Source organism: Balaenoptera borealis (assembly GCF_965194805.1).
Source record: "Balaenoptera borealis genome assembly, chromosome: 15".
Classification (NCBI taxonomy): Eukaryota; Metazoa; Chordata; class Mammalia; order Artiodactyla; family Balaenopteridae; genus Balaenoptera; species Balaenoptera borealis.
The window spans coordinates 37339357-37365799 of NC_138871.1; the positions used below are offsets into that span (position 1 = coordinate 37339357).

A 26443-nucleotide genomic window follows, 5' to 3' on the forward strand; every position below is an offset into this window, starting at 1 on the left:
TGTGGGTTTGTCATATATGGCCTTTATTATGTTAAGGTAGGTTCCTCTATGCCCACTGTCTGGAGAGTTTTTATCATAAATGGGTGTTGAATTTTGTCAAAAGCTTTTTCTGCATCTATTGAGATGATCATATGGTTTTTATTCTTCAGTTTGTTAATATGGTGTATCACTTTGATTGATTTGCGTATATTGAAGAATCCTTGCATCCCTGGGATAAATCCCACTTGATCATGGTGTATGATCCTTTTAATATGTTGTTGGACTCTGTTTGCTAGTATTTTGTTGAGGATTTTTGCATCTATCTTCATCAGTGATATTAGTCTGTAATTTTCTTTTTTTGTAGTATCTTTGTCTGGTTTTGGTATCAGGGTGATGATGGCCTCATAGAATGAGTTTGGGAGTGTTCCTTCCTCTGCAATTTTTGGAAGAGTTTGAGAAGGATGGGTGTTAGCTCTTCTCTAAATGTTTGATAGAATTCACCTGTTCAGCCATCAGGTCCTGGACTTTAGTTTGTTGGAAGATTTTTAATCACAGTTTCAATTTCATTACTTGTGATTGGTCTGTTCATATTTTCTGTGTCTTCCTGGTTCAGTCTTGGAAGGTTACACCTTTCTAAGAATTTGTCCATTTCTTCCAGGTTGTCGATTTTATTGGCATAGAGTTGCTTGTAGTAGTCTCTTAGGATGCTTTGTATTTCTGTTGTGTCTGTTGTAACTTCTCCTTTTTCATTTCTAATTTTATCGATTTGAGTCCTCTCCCTCTCTTTCTTGATGAATCTGGCTAAAGGTTTATCAATGTTGTTTATCTTCTCAAAGAACCAGCTTTTAGTTTTATTGATCTTTGCTATTGTTTTCTTTGTTTCTATTTCATTTAGTTCTGCTCTGATCTTTATGATTTCTTTCCTTCTACTAACTTTGGGTTCTGTTTGTTCCTCTTTCTCTGGTTCCTTTAGGTGTAAGGTTAGATTGTTTATTTGAGATTTTTCTTGTTTCTTGAGGTAGGCTTGTATAGCTATAACCTTCCCTCTTAGAACTGCTTTTGCTGCATCCCATAGGTTTTGGATCGTCGTGTTTTCATTGTCATTTGTTTCTAGGTATTTTTTGATTTCCTCTTTGATTTCTTCAGTGATCTCTTGGTTATTTAGTAACGTATTGTTTAGCCTCCATGTGTTTGTGTTTTTTACGTTTTTTTCCCCCTGTAATTCATTTCTAATCTCATAGCATTTTGGTCGGAAAAGAGGCTTGATATGATTTCAATTTTCTTAAATTTACCGAGTCTTGATCTGTGACCCAAGATGTGATCTATCCTGGAGAATGTTCTGTGTGCACTTAAGAAGAAAGTGTAATCTTCTGTTTTTGGATGGAATGTCCTGTAAATATCAGTTAACTCTATCTGGTCTATTGTGTCATTTAAAGCTGTGTTTCCTTATTAATTTTCTGCCTGGATGATGTGTCCATTGGTGTAAGTGAGGTGTTAAAGTCCCCCACTATTATTGTGTTACTGTAGATTTCCTCTTCTATAGGTGTTAGCAGTTGCCTTATGTATTGAAGTGCTCCTGTGTTGGGTGCATATATATTTATAATTGTTATATCTTCTTGGATTGATCCCTTGATCATTATGTAGTGTCCTTCCTTGTACTTGTAACATTCTTTATTTCAAAGTCTATTTTATCTGATATGAGTATTGCTACTCCAGCTTTCTTTTCATTTCCATTTGCATGGAATATCTTTTTCCATCCCCTCACTTTCAGTCTGTATGTGTCCCTAGGTCTGAAGTGGGTCTCTGGTAGACAGCATATATATAGGTCTTGTTTTTGTACCCATTCAGAGAGCCTGTGTCTTTTGGTTGGAGCATTTAATCCATTCACGTTTAAGGTAATTATTGATATGTATGTTCCTATTACCATCTTCTTAATTGTTTTGGGTTTGTTTTTGTAGGTCCTTTTCTTTTGTGTTTCCCACTTAGAGAAGTTCCTTTAGCATTTGTTGTAGAGCTGGTTTGGTGGTGCTGAATTCTCTTAGCTTTTGCTTGTCTGTAAAGCTTTTGATTTCTCTGTCAAATCTGAGTGAGATCCTTGCTGGGTAGAGTAATCTTGGTTGTAGCTTCTTCCTTTTCATTTCTTTAACTATATCGTGCCACTCCCTTCTGGTTTGTAGAGTTTCTGCTGAGAAATCAGCTGTTAACCTTATGGGAGTTCTCTTGTATGTTATTTGTCATTTTTGCCTTGTTGCTTTTAATAATATTTCTTTGTCTTTAATTTTTGTCACTTTGATTACTATGTGTCTCAGCATGTTTCTCCTTGGGTTTATCCTGCCTGGGACTCTCTGCGCTTCCTGGACTTGGGTGGCTATTTCCTTTCCCATGTTAGGGAACTTTTTTACTATAATCTCTTCAAATATTTTCTCGGGTCCTTTCTCTCTCTCTTCTTCTTCTGGGACCCCTATAATGCGAATGTTGGTGTGTTTAATGTTGTCCCAGAGGTCTCTTGACTGTCTTCATTTTTTTTCATTCTTTTTTCTTTATTCTGTTCCGTGGCAGTGAATTCCACCATTCTGTCTTCCAGATCACTTATCCATTCTTCTGCTTCCATTATTCTGCTATTGATTCCTTCTAGTGTATTTTTCATTTCAGTTATTGTATTGTTAGTCTCTATTTGTTTGTTCTTTAATTCTTCTAGGTGTTTGTTCCTTAATTCTTCTAGGTCTTTGTTAAACTTTTCTTGCATCTTCTCAATCTTTGCCTCCATTCTTTTTCTGAGGTCCGGGATCGTCTTCACTATCATTATTCTCAATTCTTTTTCTGGAAGGTTGCCTACCTCCACTTCATTTAGTTGTTTTTCTGGGGTTTTATCTTGTTCCTTCATCTGGTACATAGTCTCTGCCTTTTCATTTTGTCTATCTTTCTGTGAATCCTATCACCTTTTCTACACCCCTCCCTTTAAAGCTCTATTTTCTTCCATAATTCAGATTTGGGTTTTCATTATTTTGTTATAAGGTTTGGGGTGTAGTTATCTTTTTTTATGACATAATATTATATGGTGCAGATAGTGGCCCTGGATCCCTTACCATCAACTTTTGACAAGTAATGAGGTATCTAGAGAACCTTGGCATTTTACTGTGCTTTCAGGAGTATATCCTTCTCCAGGTTAGATTGCCTTTGTCGTATTTACCTGCATCCATTCAGCCAAGATTATGTAGGTAAAATATAACCAAAGTATGTTTTCTGATGACATAAGAGTTTTTGAAAACAATTTATAAGAGGGTTATGGTTTTTTAAAATGATTTTACAAAAAAACAGCCTTTTGATATTATGTATAAACAGAGTAGAGTCACCAATGGGAGAGTAAACTCTACTCCCCTTTCTGTGATGACAGCAGCTGCCATAATAATTGTGCTAATACTATCCGATAGACAAGCCAGTAGTGTTCAACTAATCCAGCTGCGTACTATGAATTGAAGACTATATTAGAAAACAACCATTACTAGAAAATCACGGACTGGCATAGGGTCAAAATGCAGAACAGAGAATTTTGTCAAGGTTGCTGCTTTGTAACCAACCAAAGATAAACTAGAATTTATTGACGTGCTATTGCACATCACAAAATCCTAGGTAGGAAAAATAGATAAATATGTGGTTCTGGAAAATATTAACAGAGAGTGTCTTAGTTAAGACTGCTATAACAAAGTATATAGACTAGGATGCTTATAAACAGTAGAAATTTATTTCTCACATTTCTGAAGCCTGGAAGTCTGACATCAGGATGCTGGCATGGTCAGGTCCTGGTGAGGGTCCTCTTCTGGATTGCAGACTGTCATCTTTTCCTTGTAACCTCACGTGGTGGTGAGCAGAGAGAGGAGGCAAGCTCTCTCATGACTGTTACAAAGGCACTAATCCCATTCCTGAGGGCTCCATCCATATGACCTCATCTAATCCTAATTACTCCCCAAAGGCCCCACCTTCTAATACTATCACATTGTGGGGGTAGGATTTCAACATATGAATTATGGGGGACATAAACATTTGGTCCATACGTGGAGGGCATCCAGGAATATTAAAATACAGCAAGCAAGGTTTTATCGCTTCACCCCTAGCACACTACTGGACAAAGAATAGGTGCTCAGAGAATGGCTGTTAAGGTAAATCAAGTTATGCTTTTCTGTAAATGGTGTGGTTATATATCTACAAATTGAGTAATTTGTGTGATCTAGAGGCAGATCATATTTCACTGTCAATTTCCTTCAAAATATGTTAATAAGTATTCTTAGCCAATAGGCCATTTCCAGAAGAATGGATTTATATCACCAAAAAGCCACCAATGGTGCAAAATTACCGAAATTTTACTATCACCAAGAAAGAGGGTTTTAATTTCCCACAATGGAAATACTAAGAAAAAAAACCTCTTTCAAGGCATTTTTGGTATGGGGAGAATTTCAAGAAATTGTCAAATAGGGTAAAGGTGGGAGGAGTCCTACCTAAGACTCACTTCCTGTAATTCACACAGTTCCCAGACTTTTCTCTCCTGCAGACACCTGCAGGGCAGCTGCTTGCATTCGAGGCCTGCTGGCTTCCATGAAATGCTCCTGCCTATGCTCTGTGGCTGGGTGTCCCACTCTGACAGGTCAGTGTACAAAAGCTGTGAGCAAACAATGGGGCCTCCGCTTTTGCTTTCAAGCTGTCTGGGGGAAAATGCTGACGTGTCTTGCTACCCCTTCCTGTCTCTGTCTTCCTGTTAATCTGTGTGTGCTTTTATAACCTCCTCACTTATGACTCATTCCACTTCATCCCAAAAGAATAATGGGAAGGAATAACGAATTCAGACAACCTGTTAGTACCAGTTCAGGTGAACCCTTCTTAAGTAAGGCAGCCCAGAGTCAAAATTCTGGATTTAAAAAGACGATGGGCAAATTACGGGGTGATTATTTACACTAAAAACAGTTTTGGAACACAGAAGGATAAAGCTGTGATGGAGTCTTAGAAATCATTCATTGCACTCACCCTCTGATTTCGTAGATGAGAAAATCGAGCCCACAGAAGGAAAATGACCAGGCCGATGACCTTCTCATTCCTAACTCATACTTTCCAGAAAGGAAAGTTTTGTCACAGGAATTTTCATTTTTTAGAGCAAGCAAAGTATGATTTCATTTGAAAATATTTATCTTATGCACACATTCCTGGGAAAATACCTATGTATAGTGAAGGACCATGGCTCATAAAAAAGAGTGTGAATTTGTGTGGTACCACATTTATATATGTGGTTCTAAACCCTAGAATAATGGACCCTATTCCACATCTAGAGCAGTTTTCATACTTTCTATTAACAACTTATGTTTGGGATAAATACATATTATGAACAGAACCACCCAAATAGGTAATTAATGAACATTTTTGGGTTATATATTGACATAAATATATTTTTAAACCTTGAGAGGAGACAAACTATTAACAAAGTCAAGGTCACCTCATTTGTTCTTTTTTTTTTTTAATTTATTGTTTGCTGCATTGGGTCTTCGCTGCGCACGGGCTTTCTCAAGTTGCGGTGAGCGGGGGCTACTCTTCGTTGTGGTGCACGGGCTTCTTGTTGCAGTGGCTTCTCTTGTTGCAGAGCACAGGCTCTAGGCATGCGGGCTTCAATAGATGTCGCACGTGGGCTCAGTAGTTGTGGCTTGGGGGCTCTAGAGCGCAGGCTCAGTAGTTGTGGCGCACGGACTTAGTTGCTCCGCGGCAGGTGGGACCTTCCCGGACCAGGGCTCGAACCCGTGTCCCCTGCATTGGCAGGCGGATTCTTAACCACTGTGCCACCAGGGAAGCCCCACCTCATTTGTTCTTGATAAACTTGATGGGCATCCTCTCAGCTGCCTTAACACTTTCTAGCATCATCTCTACAACTTGCCTGTGATTTTTCAGGTAGCAGCTGTGTGAGCAACTAGTCACGTGCATGTCCACGGGCTTGCGTGTGCGCACACACACACACACACGATGCTTCTAGGAACAAAAGCTGGCACAGAACATTAACTCAATTCAATAGAAAAGAAAATGCTTTTCTTTCTTTCTTTTTTAAACCTTGGTGCAGGCACCCTTCTTAGGGGCACGCTGTCAGTCTGGGCTTTTGTCCTGCCTGGCTCTTGATTTTTTAATGCATGCTGAAAGTGCCACTCCTACAAACGCACTCCATGGAGGCCATTTTGGCTTGCTGCCACCTGCCCTCACTGGATTAAGAAGCGCGGATCCATTGCTATTATGGAGCCTGAAGCAGAGCCAAGAAGAAATCTCAAAGGGCCCTCTCCCCAGACATATGCGAGTAGAATAAAAATGAGACACAATTGATGGCACGAAGCCTCCAGCACTCTTGGGGCAAAGTGGGGGGCTGTGTTGTAGGCTAGGAGGATGTTCTGGTTCTTGGGAGAGAAATGAAATTAAAACATGTTATTCTTTACATATGAAGTTCCCTCAGACCTCTTATCAACAGGGTTGGCCTTATTCTGTTGTTTACCATCAGAGAGGGACTTGGAATTCCTTATAGCAAACATACACATTCCAGGCTGTCAGGGCTGAGTTGAGAAGTGTCTCCATGACTTTCTAGTTTACCCAGGGTCCACATCCTGCTAATCAGGTAACAGAAGGGGCAATCAAATACACTCATTTATACTAAAGTGTTAGAGACTTGATGTGTTACTTCTCCCAGAGGTACCTACACTCCAGAGGTAGCTGCTTTCCAGAGGCCCGTGGAGAGCAAACAATATTTAACCTAAAGGAATATACAGAACTAATGGTAGAAGTTCAGGCACCAGCACTTTTAAATTGCCCTACCCAGGAAACCATCTATTAATATAAGGGTGGATCTAAATATATGTCTGATGCGGTGACAGGAAAAAAAGGGAGTGTCATACATAGCAAACCTAGAAGGATAAGTCGTGACTTCTGCTATTTTTTTCTTCCTCCTTCCCTTACCAATCATTCTAGCCCTCATAATGGTTCCTGCAACTTCATGTGTCCAATGCCTTTGCCCCATGACTAAAACAGTTCTGAAGACTCAGCAATGCATGTCACATGTTTTATTAGTAAAAATAAATTCAGTGCTGAGTTCAGTGCACAATGAAATTAGGCGTCAAAAACAATGGCCCAGAATAGAATAAAATAGCAAAAGGTTCAGGGGAAGATGTCAGGCCACACAAAAGCTATATGAATAACACGCAAAGCTGCAGGAATCACTAACGTTTTTATGAGAAAGAAGGATACTTAAGCTATGATGCTTGATTGTTTTTTCCTTTTATTATGAGAGTAAAAAGAGAAAAAAAAAATCCATTTGGTTGTATCAGGGTCAGAGAATTTACCAGATATTTGCTGACCAACAGCCACTCAGGGTCTGTCATTCCTTCAGTTCCCTGCATCATCACCTTTTACTGTGCTTTGGCTCCAGCAAGACACAATCAGAGCGATTCTACTTCAGTGCAGTGCCGGGGCGGGAGGAGTGGTCCACCCCAGAGGCCCATCCAGGGGTTCATGGCCTGGAGAAGACTTAAAAAACAATAATAAAACCAGCTAAAAAGCCAGTCTGCTTTCTATTATCACCATGGCAAGCAATTCTAAACAATGTCAGTAATAAACTGCTCTCTCCTCACCAAAAAAAAATCTTTTGTTGGTCTAGTTTCCAAACAATTGCTGCAATTGCACTTGAGTTTTAACAACATAAATGTAAGCTTCAGTTTAGCACATTTTTTATTGCTTTTCCTTTAGTAAACATATTCTACATGGAAGTTGATTCAGAGAATTAACTCTGTGCATTTATTTTGAGAGTAAGTACATAAGAAAGCTTGCTTTGGGCACAAGTGTCCATCCAGCCTGTCTGGTCCTTCAAATTCCTGCGTTCAAACAATTGATTCAAAATAAATAACGATAGCACAGTGATTGTAAAGACAAACAGAACTTGAGTTACTTCAATTCTGTCATTCTATTTGACCACTTGGAGTTTTTATTGTGTTTAAAGTTTCTGGGATTTATTGTGAAATGGGATTTTTATGCATTTCTCTTAAATGTAGCCTTATGTTGAAGACTTCCTATTTATTTAAACTGTTGTTTCATGTGAAAGAAACCTTCCAAAATTAAAATTAATGAAAAGTATTCTTTGATCAAAGGTGGATCGACACATCATGAATATGGGAAGAAAAACAAGTTTGACAAAGTCACTGACAGATTTGCAGAAGTTAATTGCAAAAACAGACACTGTAACATTATTATTCATTACTGCAAAAGACCAACAGGTAGGTCTAACTTTTCATCTCTGTCTTCAAAAATACATTAATGAAATTGAAAATATTACTTCATAACTCTTCCTTTTTTAGATTGTGACATTTATTTTATTTTTTTAATTGATATGGCACAAAGTTTCATAAAGTAAAATTTCTTTAATGACTATTATTATTGGTTTCATTGTGTGATTATTACTAAAAATAATTTTGTCATGTAGGAAGGAGGTGTTAGAAATTATCAGCTCTGGGTGTCACATATTAGCCCTAGCACCCTAATCTGTTATGTATTCTGTTTGAGGGCTCCCTGACTCTCTCCCTCCCACACAGCCTCATTCCCATCTCCGCCCCCACTCCCCCACCCATCACTCCAAACAGGACCTGTTAGTCAAATGTTGGAAAAAGGTAGATCAGATGTATTTAAAATAATTCATCCTTCCTCCCAGGTTCTTCCAGCTTTCTCCCACTTTTTCTTATAGAGAGGAAGTTAGGTTACAAAATCAGAAAGGTTAAAACTCATTCCTCTACCCTCTTTTCCCATTTGTTGAGAGCAAAGACGAGCAGAAGACTGACCCTTCAGGACCTGCCTACCCACCTGAGTGAAGCTGGTGAGGGAATGGGAGCCAGGAGGATTCAGCTATAGCACAAGCCCTGCTTGGACTCTCGGACCCCTGTGTCAAGCCATGTCCAGCCAGGAGCACTCAGTGGCTTTCCTCTCTGGAGGTGAGTCTGATGACCCAAGTCTTAGCACCCTCCTGAGACCACGAGAATACCTGGTCCTGAGATGCAGCATTAATCAGCACTGCCTTGAGCCCATATCCCTCCTGCCCTCCACACTCAGGCCCCCAGCATCACTTTTATTCCCACAGAAAGAAGGGAGTTTATATTTCAATCCACACACATCTCCCCAACCCCACCCCAACTCTGGTCAGCCTGATGTCCCTAACTCTGAATAATCAACTCAAAGCAGGAAGGAAAATATTTCCCACCAAAATTTAGCACAGGATTATCATCACTCTTCGGTTCTCAAAAGGTTCCTAAGTCATCCAACAGCGATTCATTATGTCATTAAGTGTCACATTTCCTTCATGTTGGAGACGGGGGAAAATTATGATACTTATTTTTCATTTTTACTTGCAAAATGTAATGAATTCCACTGATGACCTATTTCTAAAATCCACCAATCAAAGGAAATTGTAAAGTTCACCATAGTAACAGCTCAGTGTCAGTCACCCAAGCGAGAACCACACCGCTTAGGAGGCCCCCGCCAATCGCGGGGCAGAGTATTGTTACCATCTCATAGCAACCAAGAGATCTGCATGGCAACATCAGTTGCTATATAAAAGAAAAATTAGAAACAATATTCTGCTAGGGAGAAATAAAGGTATCAACTGTTAAGTCATACTTGAGTCACGTTTGTGAAGACCCATCCTAAAATATCCACCTAAATATAGCTCAGATAATACCTGTCAGATCCAAGAGTCCATGTGCTAGGAGCCCTTCACCCACCACCACCTGCAACCACCTGAGAATGGAAGAGAGGCAACTCTCCATAGAATAGACGGCCTCTGAATAGGAAGGGAGAGAATCTTTGAATACTAGGAACTGTAAGGCATATTGGTAGGGTAGATTACCCATGAATCATCACATTTAATCCCGTGAGGGAGGCAGGGCAGATATTATCATTATCACTCAATTCTCCATCTCCCCCAGACCCCAAATCTGTTCCTCCCCCAGCTTTCCCATCTCCATTAATGGCAACACAATTCTTCCAATTGTTCATACCAAAACCCTCAGAGGTCTCAACTATTTTCTTTCTCTCACGCTCAATCCAATCCATCAGCAAACTCTGTTTGTTCTGCTTTCAAGATACGTCCAGAATCCAGCCACCTCCACAGCTACACCTTGGTCCAAACCACCATCCTCTCTCACTTGAGGCAATAGCCTCCTAACCTGTGTCCCTGCTTCACACCCCTGCCCACCTACAGTCTATTCTCAACACAGCAGCCAGAGTGACCCTTCCAAAACATAAGTCCTTGGCTCATGACCCTCCAAGGACTTCCCATCCTCTCTCACAGTGAAAATCCAAGTCCTTACCGTGACCCACAAGACTGCACACAGCTTAGCTCCCTCTTGTTTCCCTCTGCACTATTGTCTGCTTTCCTCACCAGCTTCAGTCACACTGGTCTCCCCACTGTTCTTCCAGCACAAGAGGCTCCCTCCTACCTCAGGGCCTTTGCACTAGCTACTTCTCTGCATGGAACATTCTCCCCCCAGATACCCTCAAGGCTCACTCCCTCACTTCCTTCAAATGTTCACTCATAAGTCACCTTCTCAGTGAGCCTTTGTCTGACCTATTTTAAAACTGGACTCTGTACCCACACCCTTTACCCACATCCTCTAACCCCCTTCTCTGGCACACTGGGTACCTAGAAAAATGCCTGGCACTTACTAAGTACTCAATAAATATCTGATTATGAAAAATGGAAGCACTGTTTTACAGATAAAGTAACTGGGCTCGAGAAGCTAAATGATTTACTCAGAGGCTCACAGCCAGAACATATTAGAGCCCAGACTTGAAGCTAGATTTGCCAATGACTCCCCAAACTGTGTTCTGCCCACTCTACCACATTTTGGTTTCCTTTTCCAGATCTACCATCTCTTCTAATAGGTGTCATGAATGCGTTAATTCCCCGGGAAGGGAGGAAGGATTTCTGGGCTGAGGGTATGGCCAAAGCAGGAGTGTAGGGTGGAGGCGAGCTGGCCCAGAGCCTGAGTGATGCCCAAGGGACACTTGAAGGTGAGTCAGGAAGTGTGGCTGAGGCCATGTCAACTGCCAATGACACCCCACTGGTGGTGACCTCCCCCGCTTCAGGCCCCCTTCTTGGAGGTAGACCATTCAGCATTCTTATCCCTTTATTCACTCAGGTCAAAACCAAGGACTTAAATGGAATTTCTAGTCTGTAAAATGTTTCATCAATTCCTGCTAGTTTGTTCTCAAAGAGTATCAGAGTTCTATTAAGTGTACATTGCATGACTGGTTGAAAAAAATTTTTTAAGTTATTTATTTATTTATTTATGGCTGTGTTGGGTCTTCGTTTCTGTGCGGGGGCTTTCTCTAGCTGCGGCGAGCGGGGACCACTCCTCATCGCGGTGCGCAGGCCTCTCACCACCGTGGCCTCTCCCGTTGCGGAGCACGGGCCCCAGACGCGCAGGCTCAGCAATTGTGGCTCACGGGCCCAGTCGCTCCGCGGCATGCGGGATCCTCCCAGACCAGGGATCGAACCCGTGTCCCCTGCATTGGCAGGCAGACTCCCAACCACTGCGCCACCAGGGAAGCCCCCGAAAAAAATTTTTAAATCCAGTTACCAAATATGTTTTTTGGTCTATACAATAATTTTGGGTTTTATTTTGTTTTTTAAACAGAAACCACCTAGTGTTATGGGATTATATGGAATGCCTTTTGATTAAAACTATGCTAAAATGCACCCAACATAGGAGCACCTCAATACATAAGGCAAATACTAACAGCCATAAAAGGGGAAATCGACAGTAACACAATCATAGTAGGGGACTTTAACACTCCACTTTCACCAATGGACAGATCATCCAAAATGAAAATAAATAAGGAAACACAAGCTTTAAATGACACATTAAACAAGATGGACTTAATTGATATTTATAGGACATTCCATCCAAAAACAACAGAATACACTTTCTTCTCAAGTGCTCATGGAACATTCTCCAGGATAGATCATATCTTGGGTCACAAATCAAGCCTTGGTAAATTTAAGAAAATTGAAATCGTATCAAGTATCTTTTCCGACCACAACCCTATGAGACTAGATATCAATTACAGGAAAAAAACTGTAAAAGATACAAACACATGGAGGCTAAACAATACACTACTAAATAACCAAGGGATCACTGAAGAAATCAAAGAGGAAATCAAAAAATACCTAGAAACAAATGACAATGAAAACATGATGAACCAAAACCTATGGGATGTGGCAAAAGCAGTTCTAAGAGGGAAGTTTATAGCACTACAATCCTACCTCAAGAAACAAGAAACATCTCAAATAAACAATCTAACCTTACACCTAAAGCAACTAGAGAAAGAAGAACAAAAAAAACCCCAAAGTTAGCAGAAGGAAAGAAATCATAAAAATCAGATCAGAAATAAATGAAAAAGAAATGAAGGAAACAATAGCAAAGATCAATAAAACTAAAAGCTGGTTCTTTGAGAAGATAAATAAAATTGATAAACCATTAGCCAGACTCATCAAGAACAAAAGGTAAAGACTCAAATCAACAGAATTAGAAATGAAAAAGGAGATGTAACAAGTGACACTGCAGAAATACAAAGGATCATGAGAGATTACTACAAGTAACTATATGCCAATAAAATGGACAACCTGGAAGAAATGGACAAATTCTTAGAAAAGCACAATCTTCTGAGACTGAACCAGGAAGAAATAGAAAATATGAACAGACCAATCAAAAGCACTGAAATTGAAACTGTGATTAAAAATCTTCCAACAAACAAAAGCCCAGGACCAGATGGCTTCACAGGCAAATTCTATCAAACATTTAGAGAAGAGCTAACACCTATCCTTCTCAAACTCTTCCAAAATATAGCAGAGGGAGGAACACTCCCAAACTCATTCTACGAGGCCACCATCACCCTGATACCAAAACCAGACAAACATGTCAAAAAAAAGAAAACTACAGGCCCATATCACTGATGAACATAGATGCAAAAATCCTCAACAAAATACTAGCAAACAGAATCCAACAGCACATTAAAAGGATCGTACACCATGATCAAGAGGGGTTTATCCCAGGAATACAAGGATTCTTCAATATACACAAATCAATCAATGTGATACACCATATTAACAAATTGAAGGATAAAAACCATATGATAATCTCAATAGATGCAGAAAAAGCTTTTGACAAAATTCAACACCAATTTATGATAAAAACTCTCCAGAAAGTAGGCATAGAGGGAACTTACCTCAACATAATAAAGACCATATATGACAAACCCACAGCCAACATCGTTCTCAATGGTGAAAAACTGAAAACATTTCAACTAATATCAGGAACAAGACAAGGTTGTCCACTCTCACCACTATTTTTCAACATAGTCTTGGAAGTTTTACCCATGGCAATCAGAGAAGAAAAAGAAATAAAAGGAATCCACATGGGAAAAGAAGAAGTAAAGCTGTCACTGTTTACAGATGACATGATACTATACATAGAGAATCCTAAAGATGCTACCAGAAAACTACTAGAGCTAATCAATGAATTTGGTAAAGTAAATGCACAGAAATCTCTTGCATTCCTATACACTACTGATGAAAAATCTGAAAGAGAAATTAAGGAAACACTCCCATTTACCTTTGCAACAAAAGGAATAAAATACCTAGGAATAAACCTACCTAAGGAGACAAAAGACCTGCATGCAGAAAACTATAAGATACTGATGAAAGAAATTAAAGATGATACAAACAGATAGAGAGATATACCATGTTCTTGGATTGGAAGAATCAACATTGTGAAAATGACTCTACTACCTAAAGCAATCTACAGATTCAATGTAATCCCTATCAAACTACCAATGGCATTTTTCACAGAACTAGAACAAAAAATTTCACACAATTTGTATGGAAGCACAAAAGACCCTGAATAGCCAAAGCAATCTTGAGGAAGAAAAACAGAGCTGGAGGAATCAGACTACCTGACTTCAGACTATACTACAAAACTACAGTAATCAAGACAGTATGGTACTGGCACAAAAACAGAAATATAGATCAATGGAACAGGAACAGGATAGAAAGCCCAGAGATAAACCCACGCACATGTGGTCACCTTATCTTTGATAAAGGAGGCAAAAATATACAATGGAGAAAAGACAGCCTCTTCAATAAGTGGTGCTGGGAAAACTGGACAGCTACATGTAAAAGAATGAAATTAGAACACTCCCTAACACCATATACAAAAATAAACTCAAAATGGATTAAAGAACTAAATGTAAGGCCAGACACCATAAAACTCTTAGAGGAAAACATAGGCAGAACACTCTATGACATAAATCACAGCAAGATCCTTTTTGACCCACCTCCTAGAGAAATAGAAATAAAAACAAAAATAAACAAATGGCAGCTAATGAAACTTCAAAACTTTTGCACAGCAAAGGAAACCATAAACAAGATGAAAAGACAACCCTCAGAATGAGAGAAAATATTTGCAAACAAAGCAACTGACAAAGGATTAATCTCCAAAATATACAAGCAGCTCATGCAGCTCAATATCCAAAAAACAGACAATCCAATCCAAAAAAGGGCAGAAGACCTAAATAGACATTTCTCCAAAGAAGATATACAGATCTCCAACAAACACATGAAAGGATGCTCAACATCATTAATCATTACAGAAATGCAAATCAAAACTACAATGAGGTATCAGCTCACACTGGTCAGAATGGCCATCATCAAAAAATCTACAAACAATAAATGCTGGAGAGTGTGTGGAGAAAAGGCAACCCTCTTGCACTGTTGGTGGGAATGTAAATTGATACAGCCACTATGGAGAACAGTATGGAGATTCCTTAAAAAACTAAAAATAGAACTACCATAGACCCAGCAATCCCACTACTGGGCATATACCCTGAGAGGACCATAATTCAAAAAGAGTCATGTATCACAATGTCCATTGAAGCACTATTTACAATAGCAAGGACATGGAAGCAACCTAAGTGTCCATCGACAGATGAATGGATAAAGAAGATGTGGCACATGTATACAATGGAATATTACTCAGCCATAATAAGGAACGAAATTGAGTTATTTGTAGTGAGGTGGATGGACCTAAAGTCTGTCATACAGAGTGAAGTAAGTCAGAAAGAGAAAAACAAATACCATATACTAACACATATATATGGAATGTAAAAAAAATTTTTTAATGGTTCTGAAGAACATAGGGGCAGGATAGGAATAAAGACACAGATGTAGAGAATGGACTTGAGTACACGAGGAGGGGGAAGGGTAAGCTGGGACAAAGTGAGAGAGTGGCATTGACATATATACACTCCCAAATGTAAAATAGATAGCTAGTGGGAAGCAGCCACAAAGCACAGGGAGATCAGCTCTGTGCTTTGTGACCACCTAGGGATTGGGATAGGGAGGATGGGAGGGAGACGCAGGAGGGAGGGGATATGGGGATATATGTATACGTATAGCTGATTCACTTTATTATACAGCAGAAACTAACACAACATTGTAAAGCAATTATACTCCAATAAAGATGTTTTTTAAAAAAACTATGCTAAAAACTGGTAGTGGTATGCCCACATTTTTTACCCTGATTCTGAAAGTGGATGATAAAGGGGTGGAGGATGAGATAAGTGGGGAGAGGGGAGAGACCACCCCACCCACATGCAGGGCATGGAGAGGAATAAACCTGAAGCAAGAACATTTGCCTCCATGACTTATGTTGGTGATTAGATAATGCTGGTATAGACACAAACACCATCAACAATCTTGTTGGGTACCTATGGAAGAAAAAAAAGTAGTCATGATTCTTCCACCAAGAAACTTGAAACATGAGACAAAATCAAGAATAATAGTAGCTACCCCTTTTTGAGCATTGACATTGTGGCAGGCATTTTGTGAAGTACCTTCATACAGTTTTACCTTTAAACTTGTCAGCAGCCCTGGATGGAAGGAGTTATCTCCCTGTTTTGCAAAGTCAGCTCAGAGGAAAGGAAATGACTTGTCCAAGGTCATGCAACTAGAACGTGACAGAGTTGACCCACTTGCCTCCAGAGTCCTTGTTCTTAACTGTTACATCGCATCTCCTCTCTTCAATAAGATGAATTCACGTGGTATTTATAAACATGGAAGAAATATAAAATTTGGAGGTGACATAAGGAAACATTTTTTAATAGCCTCAGCAAAATTACTGATTCATTTAAACCATCCAAGTAGGCAGAGTTTGGTAGGTATGTGGAGGCCCTGAAAGAGCCATGCCCACAATCCTGCTTCTCGTCTCAGTGGCAACGCCATCATCGCCTCCATTTAATGCCACAAAGTTAGCTCAATACTGATAGACAAGGAAATGCCAATGCCTTGCTCACAAAGGTTCAGGTTGCCAAAAGTTGTAGAACACAGGTTGTTCTGTAATCGATTCCCTGTTGATATAAAACTCACAAGTAAGATGTTTCATTACACTGAGAACTCAGGATGGTTAGCTTTCTCCACATAGTGGGGGAACCAAGGGTGGGCACCAAAAGCAAATGGAATTTTGGGGGATGGAATGTTCCACTGAAACTGGTGGGGAGGAAGGAGTGGACTTGTGTTAAAGTGACCACTACTTCTGCATCACATTCTTTCTAGTATTTTTCCTCAAAAGCAAATCTAAACCTCAACAGACAAAAATAAAAAACCTGTTATGGATTCCTAATTTTTTAAAAAATCTAGCCTAACTTTACACTTGAATGTGAAGTCAACATGCTGTAGAATCTGGCTTTTTGACATAATCCGGGGCAGTTTCTACCCAGACTAAACTTTCTGGCTATTTAGCCTGAGAAGCAGACGTTCCTCTGTTCAAAGGTAGTTGTAGATGCATTACCTAATATCAGGATCACCTTTTAGCTCATTTCTATATTTTTCAAATAGCAACAGCTCTTACCTTTATGGTAAAGCTGTCCTTGACCACCTGGACCTGAATGTCCTTAGCATTTGTTGTTTGGACCAAGCATTAGGCACTCACGTATTTGCAAATGTTGTAGAAGGCAGTGTGACCTAGTGGAAGGGGACTCCCAGCAGTGGGAAGGAACTGGCCCTTGCCACGTGGAGACAGGTTGAGTGCCTCCAGTCTCATGAGGCTAGATTTGAGACTCATGGGCTCTAAGCACAACCTAACATAGCAGCAATCATTGAGATGTTCACCAGGTTAAAAAGAGACAACAGGTCCAAAATGGAGTCACTTGTGCTAAGACCCACATCAGCAAACCAAGACTTAATACCCAACCTAATTGCAGCCTCAACCCCTCCCAGGAACGTAATCTTAAACCGGTCAATCTGGAATTTCCAGGTCAGTACTAGTGAGGTAATCCCCATGATAGACTCCTTCTGTCCCCCAAAGAAAGATGAGGTAATCTGCTCTTTCCTTGTCCCTGCCCACTTCTATAAAACTCTCTTATTTTGTACGGCTCCTCAGAGTACCTTTCTATTTGCTTGATGGGATGCTGCCCGATTCATAAATTGTTGAATAAAGCCAGTTAGATCTTCAAATTTACTCCACTGAATTTTGTTTTTAACACCCTGTACTAAAATTTCAATCAAGTCCTACCCCAAATTGCAGCCTGGTTTCAGCTGTGCTATGGGGAATTAAGGAAAAGGTCTGTGTCAGGCTTGGGATGGAGTAACAGGAAAACAGTAACCTCTCTCCCAGTGCTATAGATGGAGTCTGGTTGGGGCAGGATGGCTCAGCCACGTGGCTAGAGAAGAAACTATTAGTTGTATTCCTAAACACACATGATCCCTCACATTCAGGACCTCTAAGAAATACCTGGGGCTATTTGTTGAGGGTTAGCTTCCCATAGAGCCAGGCAGAGGCTCAAAGCCATCATAAGGTGGGCATCAAATGTGACTCAATTTTGTGGTCCCAGACTGCTAAGGTCTATACGTATAGGTCACGTGAGTGTTTCTGTTCTGGTTTACTTTAATTGCTTAAATACATTAATTCATTCATTCATGTTTGTGGAGCACCTACTCTGGGCCAGGCACTGTTCTAGGCACTGGGGATAAAAGAGTAAGGAAAAAAAAAAAGACAAATCTGACTTCATGAAAAAGTCCCTGCCCACACGGGGGAAAAATACATTGCAAGGTACATTGTGTGCCTTCTAAATCCTAATCAGGAATAGAGAGGATTATCGATATTTTAATTTTTAAAGCTATGATTTAATTTAAATATGGTTTTGCTATACTATAAGGAAACCTGATTCAGTCCTTTAAAATTAGGAGGATTTAGTAGATGTGGCACATCAGGAATCTTTGGGAGCACATCTTCACCCTAGAATAACTTTCTGAAAAGAGAAAGGGCCCTCTTAAGATTCTTAGCTCTTCTGTATCCCTACCTCAGTGGTAACCATTGAGATTTCCTCTTGGCTCATAGCCAAAATCTAAATACTATCTTGGCCACTCACATCTGAAAAAAACAGAACAATAAAGTCCTTAGAAACAGACAGTCTTTAGATATTTCTTTTGAAAAGAGCACTAGAATAGAGCTTCTAAATCTTCTAATTGCCATTGCTGACGCAGTCTGTTGTAAAAATACAATAGTGAATAGGCAAGGACTGGAAAGTTCTAAATTGTCAAACATCGTTGAGATACTACAAATCATCTGTTTTAAAAAAATATCGCTGTCAGAGCCCGTGATCCTGATTACCGAGACATCTGTGACTAAATAATGCTGGTTATGGAAATTGTTGAAAAGTTATAAATAAATGTTAAGTAATACAGTACAGCTAATTCCCCAGGTGTTGTTTCTCTTCTCAAGTAAGGATCTACATGAACCAAGTGACAGCATACAGCTTTCCTGTGGGTGTAAATCTCTAGAGATATTGTTCACTCACATTTGCTTATGTACTTTTTATCAGTCTCAATAACATTATTATTTCTTGCTTTGTTATTTCTTCTCTCTAATCCACATCAGTAGCCTGTTCTTATAAATAATTCAGCATCCGTCTGGGCATTTGTTTGCAATATTATCTTATACTATGTTATGTAGGAGGAGGGAGGCTGGTAATGCTTAAATATGGGGAAGTAACGTTTCTTTCAATATTTCGTATTTGCAAAGTGGTTCTGTCACATCCTTTGCCTGTGAACTTGCACTGAACTTTCTCTTCCACAAAGTCTGGTTTCATGGACTCAAGCCTGCTGCAAAATTTGATATAACTGACACTTGATAAGAGGGTCCAGTCTAGTCAAATATGCCTGCAAAATGATCTACCATATTTTTAATTCCTGGTGAACTTTCATCTATTTATATATTCAAAGAGGCTTCGAAGGAAGAAAGTCGGATCATCTGTACACACTATGGGGCAAGCAGAACCTTTTCTTCCCCCAGAAAAATAATGGTGATCAAATGCTGTCTTTGCTCGATCTTTGTCTTTGAACAATCTTGCTGGCTTACTTCCCACAATACATCCTGCATATACTTGGAGGTATCGGGAAGTTCACCATAATTGCAATGGACATCCAATCTAAATAGAGTTAAGGAAGACAAACTTTGAAAACAGAAAGAAGTCCATTTTGAAGGAGCAATACTTACACTTCTCTTGACTGCCAATGACTAAGAATATACCTTTTCTAAATTATGAAAATCTACTGGAATCCAGGTCAAGTGTTGACACAGAGCCCTTTGCACATGCTGTTCCCTCTGCTTGGAATGCTGCTTCCTTCCCATCCACTCTACCCCAACTTCCAATCTAATCTCAATGCACCCTTAGGATCTTAGCTTCCCTGACATCTCAGCAGAGGCTGAGTGCCCCCACCTATGCTCGCATGGTACTCTCTATCTCCACTTTGTAGCACTGTCTCCCTTTTTCTTTAGTGGTCGGTTGATGTCTGCTTCCCCCAATAGGAATAAAAAAGCTGTAGGAGAGCAGAACTGTATCAGTCTTATTTATCACTGGCTAGCCATTTCAAAGTAGTTGTTCAATAAGTATTTGAATGGATAAATCAATGCATGTGAGTGAAAATAACAGTATCATTTGTATGTTTGTTTACTACTTGTCAGGCTTTCTGCTGAGTATTTCACATGTGAGAATGAATGAGTGAAAGACCTTCAAAAACGAGCACTAAGAATATTAACATCATCTGAATGAATAGTAGATCTCCTCTTAAACAAGTTATGCCTGAAGTTTTTTTGTTTGTATAAAATTTAGGGGAGGGCTTCCCTGGTGGCGCAGTGGTTGAGAATCTGCCTGCCAATGCAGGGGACACGGGTTCGAGCCCTGGTCTGGGAAGATCCCACATGCCACGGAGCAACTGGGCCCGTGAGCCACAATTACTGAGCCTGCGCGTCTGGAGCCTGTGCTCCGCAACAAGAGAGGTTGCGATGGTGAGAGGCCCGCGCACCGCGATGAAGAGAGGTCCCCACTTGCCGCAACTAGAGAAAGCCCTCGCACAGAAAACGAAGACTCAACACAGTCATAAATAAATAAATAAATAAATAAAAGAACGTGAATTTCTAAATAAATAAATAAATAAATAAATTTAGGGGAAAGTTTCAAAGTTAGTATTACATGATTTACCTAACTTACAAACCAAGGAGAAACTCAAGTTTTATGGGTCAACTGCTAAGAGCAAAGCTTGGGAAATACCATCCAGGATAATGTACATTTTACTCAGATTTTCAAAGAGGTATGTGGACCCCAAAAGGGTTAAAAACGAATGCTGTGTATACTATTTTGTGAACTGAATTTTTCACTCAGTACATCTTGATCATCTTATTACATCATCAAACTTTCCTCTGCAACATCTTTTCAAGTGGCTATAAGAATTCCATTGCATGCATGTGCCATTGTTTATTTAACTCTTCCTCTAAGATAGGGCAACCTAAATGTTAGGTTACCTCCAATTTTTTGCTATTATCAACTCGTAGCTAAATCTTTGCATATGTCCTTAATTATTTGCTTGGAGTAAATTTAATATTTTGAAGGGATCAAATTATAGGGGCCAATATTTCCAATTGTATTTGAGAAGAACATGGATTCACACATATTTTACCCAGGCCTGAGATCATACCCTTCCTTTAATTCACAGAGCACAAACCTAACAACTTCAAAACATTTAACAGCATTAACAACACTTAGCATTTTAATTTACATTCATTGAGTTGCTTTATTATTTCTTCATCTTGCCTCAATCAAAGCAGCAAAATGTTAGCAATGTTTAATTAAAAGAAATTCTAAAGGAGCCATCTGGGAATGGCAGGACCTTGGCCTATGGTACATTCCTGACAGTGAATATTTAAAATACTTGTCATGATATTTCTTCTAATTCTGGAGAGTTTTTAAATGTATGCAATTGATAATCTTACAAAGCAATCATGAACCCCTCCACTATGTTTCCAAGAAAAATCTCTAGTTTTCTAGACTACTAAGAATTTTAAAAGGTCAAAACTGAATATTTTTGATTTCTTACCTCCTAAAAGGCAAACCAGGCTATTTGATGGCATGTGTGGTCCAAAGAGAAAAGAGCTTCTAAAATTAGTATGAAGCCCATCCTACTGTGACATAATAATGAATAGAATCACTGATTTCATAACTAATAGGACTCGGGGTCTATGGGAAAGTCAGCTTGGCTGACATTCCTAGAGGAGTGAAAGTTCCTCCAAAGTTAATGGTAGAAACAAAAGATGAGGAGCCACGATGTTCCCACCTAGAGGAAACCTTATTGTACAGGATGCATTTCAGCAGTGGCCGTTCTTGAAGGGCAATGCATCTCAGATATTGAAATGCTATGGGACGCAGTAAAAAACAGTACAGCTAATGAACTTCACCGAACAACTTCATCTGTGATAGCTATTTGTGACGTCAGGCATTCTGGTATGTCAGTCATTACCTTGAAAAGCTTTTTTAAAAAAGTGATCCCAATCTCAGAAAACACAAATAGATCCCCAATCTGTAAAACCCTCACTGCTCTCTTTAATCTTTCAAACCTACATGTTGTCAGATAAATTTAATGGGTAAGACAAAGCTCTTAAGATGTATTTGGATCCCTTACAATTGAGATCTGATAATTAAGGGACTGGGAAAAAAAGGCCCAACAGACAAGAAATTGTTTCAAACGTTTTATCCCGTTTTCGTGTTTCTAATAAAATTTGGTTTCCAGAGATGATACCAGAAGAAGTAGAGGAGTGGCTTTAACAGTATTCCTGTGGGTTTGGGGTTTTTTGTTTGCTCATTTTTGTTGTTGTTGCTTTGAGTTTGGGGTGTTTTGTTTTGTTTTGCTTTGCTTTGCAAGTTCAGGTATTTAACTGTTGTTATTCTTCCAAAATGGTAGTTCTTCTCCCTTTAGTCCACTGCTTCAAGTCACTGTACACCATGTTTTGAACAACACCTAGCACAAGCCAAAAGCTTTATGAAATGGACACTGCTCACACTTGATGAAATGGAGCATTAAGACCCACTAGGGAGCTAATGATCCTCCACCAATGCTTTTCAGCAGTTTTCCTCTTGGTCCCCAGGGCTGCTCATTCTTCTTAGGATATACTCTTTACATATCTTTGACTATGGTACAGATTCTTTGAAGACCTTCCCCTGGTATCCCTAAGACAACTAAGTTTCTGAGACTTTTGCTACATTAATTAATGCCACTCAAACAGTAGAGATTAAATCATCCCAGGCTTCCAGCCAAATGGAGACTCTTCCCTCTGCTAGGTCACCACAAAAAGGAACAGAAGCAAATGTACACACATGTAAAAATACCCATCAGTTCCAGAACTGCTCACAACACAGTCCCAGAAGGCTATCTTGTTACTAAAAGATCCCAAATGAAAATATAAGAAAACAGGTTCCCCACCCAAAATAGGGTAAAGTTTCAACCTTTGGAGAGCTGGCTCCAGACAGGGTAAACACGATACTGTATGTGTTCAGAGCATGCTGTTATCTCATGGGCTGGCACAGGGACCAAGGAAGATCTGGCTTGGGAATCACAGGAATGCTGTATCTCAGGCTCATGGATGCACTTGGCAGAGAGCCCAAACACACGAAAGTTCTATTGTCACGATCGTGATCTCACTGTGGGAAGACTCCATGTTAGGTCAGGTGCCACATTTGAAATAAAAAATAAAAAGTATGCATCTCTGAGCTAACAGTGTAGACCTGTGTGGACCATGCCATGCTCCAACCCAGAGAATCAAGACCAGTTTAGTAGAGCAGGAAGAGGTCATTTTCCAAACTGGTTGAATTCTAACAGAATTTCCTAAAGGACAGGAAGGAACTATGCTATATTTCCCCGCAAACAAAGTAGAGTGAGCAAGGATGAAGAAGCACTCAAGAGTGAGTCTTAGCACACAGACAAATTAAAGAAACTTGTAGGTGGAGATAAAGGCATCTTAGAGGTGGCATGGAGTCTCAAAGGGGTGCAGATGAAGGAAATGTTTAGAATAGTGCATCCACAGGCCAGGCACATCGTGCCTCCACCTGCTCTGCAACTCAATAAATGTTTATTGAATTGAATTAATATGATCCTTAGCTCTACAATGTAATCCAGGGCCTAATTAGCTAGTCCATGCAAGCCTTCAGGAAAGATCATTCTTAATATGCCTCCATTTTATATTTGGAGAACCAGAGACATGAAATGGTTAAGTGACATCCTCAGGTCACCCTATGAGTTGGAGGCAGAGCCAAGACGAGAACCAGATGCACAAACATCCACCGGCCACCACTGAGCTGGTGAGCCACTGATGAGGCCACTTGCTGAGGAGGCAGGAATCCAAGATAAATGGAATTTGAGGTCTACACTCAGAGATTTTTCAGTTCCCTCAACAGATGAAGAAACTTGAATTAACTCATCAGACTCTCCCGGGGGCTGGCTCAGGAAATTGGAACTTCCAAGGTCAAGTGATAAGCTATGGAGGAAAAGCTCTAAGATGGCACAAGGAAGACTAACTGAGGAGTGGCAAGGTCCCACAGAAAGGGTACTAGCTCTGGAGGCTCTGAATCCAACTCTACCACTCACCAGCTGTGACCTGAAGCAATTTACTAACCTCTCCAAGACTCAGTTTCCTCATCTGTACAAGGAAAATTATAATGGCCATCTTGTAGAGTTGATGTGGATACTGAAGATGTTATATAAACCTCTAACATGAAGACTAGTCCATAATAGGCACTCAGAGACAAACCAACAAACAAAATGCTAGTTACAGCCATGATTCCACAAAGAACAGCAGAGCTACATACATTTAGAGGACATGTGAATGTTTCCACCGACTTGATGAAAGGAAATGTAAAATCATTAATAAACACATGGACAAGACATTCAACCTGCAGATCACAAGGATAATTTTTTCAGTGTGGGAGAAATGCTGTACAGCAGCTTATGAGCAGATGTCACCCTGGAGTGGTGCCCTTGACACAGGGCAAGATGCCTTTCACTGTCTGTTCTCCTCCCTCTCACTCTCTGTTATGGCTTTTAATATATGATGTTCATCAAATACACCACATACTGCATGGTGGTGTATCCATATACCATACAGACTGCATTTTTACTACAGACTCCCAAGATTGAGGGCAGATGTAATAGGCACTTAAATTTGCCCAAAGACTTAAGAAAGGGTTAAATTACTTAATGCTGCATCTAATGGTAGGATTTGTGACAAAATTGGCTACTGAAAATGCATTTGGGGGTTCTCACCTTCCAAACCCAAACTGCATTAAACCAAAACCAAACTGCATTAAACCAGTTGAGCTGCATTTGGAATTTTATTTGACAATATAATGGTTGATATTACCTATACCTCCGTATGAAACAGAAACCACCCCCTTTCCACATGCAACTGATTTCAAAGGGAGTTACACTTCTGAGGGAGAGATACTCCAGAAATCTGGGCCCGGGAGCCTCTGAAACTGCAGATGTTGAATAGTATCTGTGTTGAAAGAACCTCAGTGGTCTGCTGATAGCCTTGAAATATGCACTGGTTACACCTCTCTTGACCCATGAAGGTAGTCCAGGTGCCATTTAAAGATCTGCAGTAATAGGGTGACCACTTAGGATAATTTAAGAATTATCTGCAATGAGCAATCACATGAAGAAAAACAAAACAAAACAGAGGATAGTGAAAACAATCGACTCCTACAGCAAGTTTAAAATCGTTGCAACCTTCTCACTCCTTTGGGTTGATCTAAGCCAGAAGACTTCAGGTTGAGGAAAGCCAGGAATATAAAAGCCAGGGTAGGCTTTTAAATTAAATTTACCAATTTATGGTTTCCTTTAACACGATCAAAGCTAAACTTTCCAAGGGAAGTTTTCTCAGTAATAAAGGCAAGCCATTCCACCTTCAAAGACTTTTTCATGTCTATTCAACAGCTTTGATTGCACAGTACCCTGTTTTCTTCAGAAATTAAATTTCACGTTTGTAAGTTTTGATTAACAAACTAGTGCTAGTTTCCCAGATTCATGCTCAACCCTGAACAGCCTAGGGGGACACTGTGAAGTTAGGGAAGTTTGTAAGGGCTCTGCCTTCTCTACCTTCCCCTAAATGTTGGGGTTTCACTCAGCTCCATCTTCCCATCTTCCACCCTCTTCTTATCTTACTTTTCAGATATCCAAATACCTACTGGACATCTCTGCCTGGATATCCTATTCTCAAATTCATCATGCACATTAGGGAGCTCTTCTTCTCTACCACATGTACTCCTATTCCTCCTTTTCATTTTCTTTTACTGGTGCCAAGATTCATCCCGTCACTCAGGCCGGAAACCTGAGCACAACATAAGAGCACAGAGGAGACTCCAAAGATAATAGCACTTTACTGCAGGGTAGGAAATCAGGGAGGTATTCCAAGGGGCATAATGTTATTAGAGACACACCAAAATGAGAAAGAGCATAGCATGGGTATGATTTGTCAGGATAGAATGGGATCTGCTGAGATCACAAACTCCATAATCTCAATGGCTTTTCTCCTCATTAAAAAAAAATAATCCAATTCCAGTTGGTCCACGTTCCTGCAACAGAAACTCAGGATCCAGTCTGCTTCCATCTTGCAAACCACTGTCTTAGATTCCTGCACTTCCTGAATTATAGACAAGAGAGAATGACCACGAAGAACTCAGATCTCCTCTTACCTTCCTTGAACCAGAAGTGCCATATCCCTTCTGCTCACTTTTCTGTTGTCAAGAATTTGCTCATTGTCCTAACCCAACTGGGAAATATCTTCTTAGCTGCCCAGGAAAATGAAATGAAGTAGTGAACACAGCACTGTTTCCAAAACCACATGTTTAGGAAACCATAGGAAGACTGGAATGCCTGGAAATCAATGGGGGGTGGTGGGGGTAATATGTCTTGTGGGGAAAGGGTGGGTGGACAATGTCAGAAGAGATAGGAAGGTAGGTAAAGTCAAAGCCAACATAACTAGAAGGACTGGGTGGGGTTCAGAGCCTGAGTGCTGTGCTGTGGATAATG

At 40.0% G+C, this 26443-nt stretch overlaps 1 long non-coding RNA gene across 1 annotated transcript in view; it reads left to right on the plus strand.

The window, feature by feature from the left end:
* The window catches only part of LOC309612489, a 184013-nt gene extending 159316 nt beyond the window's left edge, over positions 1-24697 (plus strand). The window contains exons 11-12 of the long non-coding RNA XR_014235189.1: positions 8133-20214; positions 20550-24697. This is a non-coding gene — a long non-coding RNA (uncharacterized lncRNA). The remainder of the gene's footprint in view (positions 1-8132; positions 20215-20549) is intronic.
* Positions 24698-26443: the final 1746 nt, after the last annotated feature.